Source organism: Meriones unguiculatus, chromosome 14 (assembly GCF_030254825.1).
Source record: "Meriones unguiculatus strain TT.TT164.6M chromosome 14, Bangor_MerUng_6.1, whole genome shotgun sequence".
NCBI lineage: Eukaryota > Metazoa > Chordata > Mammalia > Rodentia > Muridae > Meriones > Meriones unguiculatus.
The window spans coordinates 49,236,006-49,243,083 of record NC_083361.1 but is presented as its reverse complement, the minus strand read 5'-3'; the positions used below and the strand labels follow the sequence as shown (position 1 = coordinate 49,243,083).

The window sequence follows — 7,078 nt, the reverse complement described above, 5'->3', positions numbered from 1 at the left end:
AGATATGAGGTCCTCGTGAGACCCATGAGGAGTTCAGTGCCTGCCTTGCACTCTTCCCTCTTCAGAGAGGATGAGAACTGTGCAGTATGGCATCAGATTCTGAGATTTTTCGAAAAAGGCCTCATAACAATACCCATACTTGGTTTGATACAATCTTCATTGCTTTCTATTTTCAAAGAGATAGAAATGATTCCAAGTGATAGGGAGACAACCTTTACTATAGGAGTAGGCACATATATCAGGTAGAGATGACTGTAGGTGCAAATGACGTACTCAAAAAATATGTAAGAACTGATGAATTCGAACGTGCTGCTCATTCCTAGTCTCCGGCGATGTACCCTTGCACATATGTGGTAAAGTGTCAGGCTGGGAGGTTAGGGCTCATGCCAGTAGTCCCAAGAATATTGGAGGACAATGACTGCCCTCGCACTTTTCCCAAAGTTGTGAAAAGGCTGACGTATAACTAATAATTAAAGGATCATTCAATTTATATAGAGGGAAAATTGAAATGGTCTTTCCTGTTGGAGGCTGGGTAAATTCTAGATAATAATGGCTAGGTGAGAAACCAGGGCACCTGTTTGAGACATTCCCTAGTTTTATTGGTGTTCATCATTTATGTCTTAGCTGCCAAAATCTTCCAGAGCATGTTGTGTTTACCTATCTCTTTCTTGCATGGAAACCATCTCAGTTGATCCATCATGAGAAATGACAATTGGGCTTTGCTTTCTGTTACTTGTTGTTGTTGTTTTTCTTTTCCTCCTGGGTACATTCATCCTCTTATTGCCGCTCTCACACAGATGCAAATCATCTATTCTAACAAAATTTGCGTGTTACCCAAGATCTATGAAAACAACTATTCCTTTATGAAACAAGGAATGATATTTCTAAAGAACATGTTGCTAGCTGGTAGACCCACAATCCTGATAATGGATCAGATGCGCTAACTCTTCAATGAAACAAGAAAGAACCACACACTGAATCTTCTTAACATCCTCATGATGAACACAATTAATTCAGAACTGACACACACATATATGTATATATATATATCTTACTACTAACAGACTTTTACGAAGCTGTAGCATAGGACTCTTGGTAACACTTGCTGGATACACAATTTCTAAAGCCATGTTTGAAGCTTGAATATCCAATCAAGGACATCATGTAATCTCAGATGTGTAGTACAACATACTCGATAAAAAGCAACCCATGTGTATTTGACCACGGGCTAGTCAGTTAGTGCGTAGAAAACATCTTCTTTTCATCAGATTTAACCTGAAGCATGGTAGATGATTCCCACGCTCTTCCAAGTGGAAGACTTGAGTTTTTATGAATCGAGACATGGTAACATACATGTAGACAAAAAGGTACCTTTGGATTCCCCTCTCTTCCAAGATGAGGTTGCATGGCAGGGAAGAAATCTAAAGTCAATTATGGAACGCTCTGTTGGATAAACAAGGAGAGAATTCCATGCACAGAGGACAAATTTCTATGACACCCTGAAATCTCAAAGATACCATTGGGCTTACTGACTTTCACCTCTGTGCAACTTGGTCGTTTTGACTTTGAGAAAGTAGGAGTTAAGAATGACCATACTGCAATGCTATACTCACTGCTTCTTCTTTGCTTTGTCCAACTTCCTCGCTGCCCACTGAGAGGCGTCCACACTGTGCCTGCTGGCACTGGCAAAGATGCTCTCACAGACAGCTTCTGAGGAAGTCATCAGAAGAAGAGAAATCCTTGCCACAGTGGCTAAAGTCTGAGGGGATTGGAAGGGAGGAAATGAATTCAATAGTTGGTTCTGGGAAAGACTGAAGTGCTGGCAGACTTGAAGGTCGGGACACTTTAGAAAGTCAAGGTTGCCTAGACGCATTTCCTTTTCTGATAACCTTCATACTTATTATGTTGCAGGCTAAAACTTGGAGAGGTGCTTCCCTTCTGGCAGGACAGGTAAGTGACGCTGCTTCCCATTGTGTCTTTTGTTTGTAGACAGGCTGCATTCTCGCCTGACTAAATATTTACCTACTGTGTACCCCAAGAGATGAGATTTATTTAACGTCCCTCTCATGGCTAAACAACCTAGGCTTCGTCTTGCCTATTGATGGTGGAACACTTGCTATGGCCCTGGCATTGTAGGGGACTTAGCTAGGTAGACCAAACCCAAGCAAGTGACAAGGATACTAACTAATACCATTAGTATTTTGAGGTGCATTTGGAAAACCAACAGTTGGGTGAAGTTATTGGCATATTTGACTTTCTTTTGAAGCTACCATTGAAGCTTCCAATTCTAAATAATATATCCAGAAGTACTAAGAAAAGCCTTCTCCCAGCTCCTTCCCTTATCGACATTCATGCTCAAAGAATTAAACTTTTATTTCTGCCCTGACAGGTGTGGAACCCAAAGGAAGATGATAGGGTGTTAGGAGTCTAGACCCCTAGAGCACAGAACAATAACCCTCACAAATTTCATCTATCCTTGATCCTCTGGCGTGGATACTAAGAGAGCAACCCATGCGTTTTCACTTCCTTGTAAGTAGCATGGAAACATGCAATCTTGCCCTCTAAAATTCAGGTGAATTGCCATAAAGTTTTCAAAAACCCAAACAGAGCTGACAATGAACCATATTTATTCTTTTTATAAATGATTATGGATTATGTTGAGCCAGAAATCTAGTTGTCCATTGTCAGAACAAAACAAAACAAAACTAAGAATATTTTTGGTATTAAATGCAATGCCTTCCTTCATCTTGGAACCTGGGTGGTGTTGAGTTCATTTGAAGAAACATGACATGAGAGGTGATAAGAAGAGAAGGTTCAGGAATCAGGCACACAGAAACCAACTCCTGTCCCTGTCAATGTCCTGTGGGATACCTGGTGATGTATATGGACCAAAATATAGCTTGGCCTGTGTGTTGCTTTTTGTTGTCCAAGGAAATATGGAAGGAGCTGGTGGTCATGGGACATACATCACAAAATCCTCCAGAGCATTGACAATTGCAGGACAACTGGAAGGCTCAATACTGTTCACTGTAAGATGGAGAGGAACATACATGGAAGACAGGGAACCTGAGGAGGAAGTGTAAAGGCGGGTTAACATGAAGAGCATAGAATCAAAACCGCAAATTAGGATGTTGAAAAATCTTATCTAGATAGGAAAAAAGTCATTTTGCTTTCTTGAATGTTTTCTCTATTCTTACCAAATCTTTGTTGTAAAGATTAAATACATAAATTCAAGGAACATTCACAGGTACCCGATTTGGGGCCAGTGACACCCACCAAAGGCAATGTGTTGACCTCTATTTTTCTCATATGGTGTCAAAGGGGAAAGGCTCTTTAATCCTGTCCTCTGTGTTTCCCCAGAACCTTTGACAGAATGAGCTACATGCCTCCTGCACAGTTTTGAACTTCCTTGTCAAGGCCCAGGAGTCTAGCTCTCTGGGATTTCACTTGGTAGGTGAAAACTCATGTGTTGAGCGAAGGCCTTTCTGGATCTATGATGACAACAGGTCTCTGAGGACGTTGACTGACTTGAACAGATGCGATCTGAGGTCCAGATATGAGGTCCTCGTGAGACCCATGAGGAGTTCAGTGCCTGCCTTGCACTCTTCCCTCTTCAGAGAGGATGAGAACTGTGCAGTATGGCATCAGATTCTGAGATTTTTCGAAAAAGGCCTCATAACAATACCCATACTTGGTTTGATACAATCTTCATTGCTTTCTATTTTCAAAGAGATAGAAATGATTCCAAGTGATAGGGAGACAACCTTTACTATAGGAGTAGGCACATATATCAGGTAGAGATGACTGTAGGTGCAAATGACGTACTCAAAAAATATGTAAGAACTGATGAATTAGAACGTGCTGCTCATTCCTAGTCTCCGGCGATGTACCCTTGCACATATGTGGTAAAGTGTCAGGCTGGGAGGTTAGGGCTCATGCCAGTAGTCCCAAGAATATTGGAGGACAATGACTGCCCTCCCACTTTTCCCAAAGTTGTGAAAAGGCTGACGTATAACTAATAATTAAAGGATCATTCAATTTATATAGAGGGAAAATTGAAATGGTCTTTCCTGTTGGAGGCTGGGTAAATTCTAGATAATAATGGCTAGGTGAGAAACCAGGGCACCTGTTTGAGACATTCCCTAGTTTTATTGGTGTTCATCATTTATGTCTTAGCTGCCAAAATCTTCCAGAGCATGTTGTGTTTACCTATCTCTTTCTTGCATGGAAACCATCTCAGTTAATCCATCATGAGAAATGACAATTGGGCTTTGCTTTCTGTTACTTGTTGTTGTTGTTTTTCTTTTCCTCCTGGGTACATTCATCCTCTTATTGCCGCTCTCACACAGATGCAAATCATCTATTCTAACAAAATTTGCGTGTTACCCAAGATCTATGAAAACAACTATTCCTTTATGAAACAAGGAAAGATATTTCTAAAGAACATGTTGCTAGCTGGTAGACCCACAATCCTGATAATGGATCAGATGCGCTAACTCTTCAATGAAACAAGAAAGAACCACACACTGAATCTTCTTAACATCCTCATGATGAACACAATTAATTCAGAACTGACACACACATATATGTATATATACATACATATATATATATATATATATATATATATATATATATATATCTTACTACTAACAGACTTTTAGGAAGCTGTAGCATAGGACTCTTGGTAACACTTGCTGGATACACAATTTCTAAAGCCATGTTTGAAGCTTGAATATCCAATCAAGTACATCATGTAATCTCAGATGTGTAGTACAACATACTCGATAAAAAGCAACCCATGTGTATTTGACCACGGGCTAGTCAGTTAGTGCGTAGAAAACATCTTCTTTTCATCAGATTTAACCTGAAGCATGGTAGATGATTCCCACGCTCTTCCAAGTGGAAGACTTGAGTTTTTATGAATCGAGACATGGTAACATACATGTAGACAAAAAGGTACCTTTGGATTCCCCTCTCTTCCAAGATGAGGTTGCATGGCAGGGAAGAAATCTAAAGTCAATTATGGAACACTCTGTTGGATAAACAAGGAGAGAATTCCATGCTCAGAGGACAAATTTCAATGACACCCTGAAATCTCAAAGATACCATTGGGCTTACTGACTTTCACCTCTGTGCAACTTGGTCGTTTTGACTTTGAGAAAGGAGGAGTTAAGAATGACCATACTGCAATGCTATACTCACTGCTTCTTCTTTGCTTTGTCCAACTTCCTCGCTGCCCACTGAGAGGCGTCCACACTGTGCCTGCTGGCACTGGCAAAGTTGCTCTCACAGACAGCTTCTGAGGAAGTCATCAGAAGAAGAGAAATCCTTGCCACAGTGGCTAAAATCTGAGGGGATTTGAAGGGAGGAAATTAATTCAATAGTTGGTTCTGGGAAAGACTGAACTGCTGGCAGACTTGAGGGTCGGGACACTTTAGAAAGTCAAGGTTGCCTAGACGCATTTCATTTTCTGATAACCTTCATACTTATTATGTTGCAGGCTAAAACTTAGAGAGGTGCTTCCCTTCTGGCAGGACAGGTAAGTGACGCTGCTTCCCATTGTGTCTTTTGTTTGTAGACAGGCTGCATTCTCGCCTGACGAAATATTTACCTACTGTGTACCACAAGAGATGAGATTTATTTAACATCCCTCTCATGGCTAAACAACCTAGGCTTCATCTTGCCTATTGATGGTGGAACACTTGCTATGGCCCTGGCATTGTAGGGGACTTAGCTAGGTAGACCAAACCCAAGCAAGTGACAAGGATACTAACTAATACCATTAGTATTTTGAGGTGCATTTGGAAAACCAACAGTTGGGTGAAGTTATTGGCATATTTGACTTTCTTTTGAAGCTACCATTGAAGCTTCCAATTCTAAATAATATATCCAGAAGTACTAAGAAAAGCCTTCTCCCAGCTCCTTCCCTTATCGACATTCAAGCTCAAAGAATTAAACTTTTATTTCTGCCCTGACAGGTGTGGAACCCAAAGGAAGATGATAGGGTGTTAGGAGTCTAGACCCCTAGAGCACAGAACAATAACCCTCACAAATTTCATCTATCATTGATCCTCTGGCGTGGATACTAAGAGAGCAACCCATGCGTTTTCACTTCCTTGTAAGTAGCATGGAAACATGCAATCTTGCCCTCTAAAATTCAGGTGAATTGCCATAAAGTTTTCAAAAACCCAAACAGAGCTGACAATGAACCATATTTATTCTTTTTATAAATGATTATGGATTATGTTGAGCCAGAAATCTAGTTGTCCATTGTCAGAACAAAACAAAACAAAAGTAAGAATATTTTTGGTATTAAATGCAATGCCTTCCTTCATCTTGGAACCTGGGTGGTGTTGAGTTCATTTGAAGAAACATGACATGAGAGGTGATAAGAAGAGAAGGTTCAGGAATCAGGCACACAGAACCCAACTCCTGTCCCTGTCAATGTCCTGTGGGATACCTGGTGATGTATATGGACCAAAATATAGCTTGGCCTGTGTGTTGCTTTTTGTTGTCCAAGGAAATATGGAAGGAGCTGGTGGTCATGGGACATACATCACAAAATCCTCCAGAGCATTGACAATTGCAGGACAACTGGAAGGCTCAATACTGTGCACTGTAAGATGGAGAGGAACATACATGGAAGACAGGGAACCTGAGGAGGAAGTGTAAAGGCAACTAACATGACGAGCATTGAATCAAAACCGCAAATTAGGATGTTGAAAAATCTTATCTAGATAGGAAAAAAGTCATTTTGCTTTCTTGAATGTTTTCTCTATTCTTACCAAATCTTTGTTGTAAAGATTAAATACATAAATTCAAGGAACATTCACAGGTACCCGATTTGGGGCCAGTGACACCCACCAAAGGCAATGTGTTGACCTCTATTTTTCTCATATGGTGTCAAAGGGGAAAGGCTCTTTAATCCTGTCCTCTGTGTTTCCCCAAAACCTTTGACAGAATGAGCTACATGCCTCCTGCACAGTTTTGAACTTCCTTGTCAAGGCCCAGGAGTCTAACTCTCTGGGATTTCACTTGGTAGGTGAAAACTCATGTGTTGAGCGAAGGCCTTTCT

The 7,078-nt window shown here is 40.7% G+C and overlaps 1 non-coding gene across 1 annotated transcript; it reads left to right on the top strand.

Moving 5' to 3' along the window:
- The first annotated feature begins 3,487 nt into the window (after nt 1-3,487).
- LOC132647931 (small nucleolar RNA SNORD109A) lies at nt 3,488-3,552 on the top strand. Its single transcript, XR_009586271.1, has one exon. It is a non-coding gene; the product is annotated as a small nucleolar RNA SNORD109A (small nucleolar RNA).
- The last annotated feature ends 3,526 nt before the right edge of the window (nt 3,553-7,078 follow it).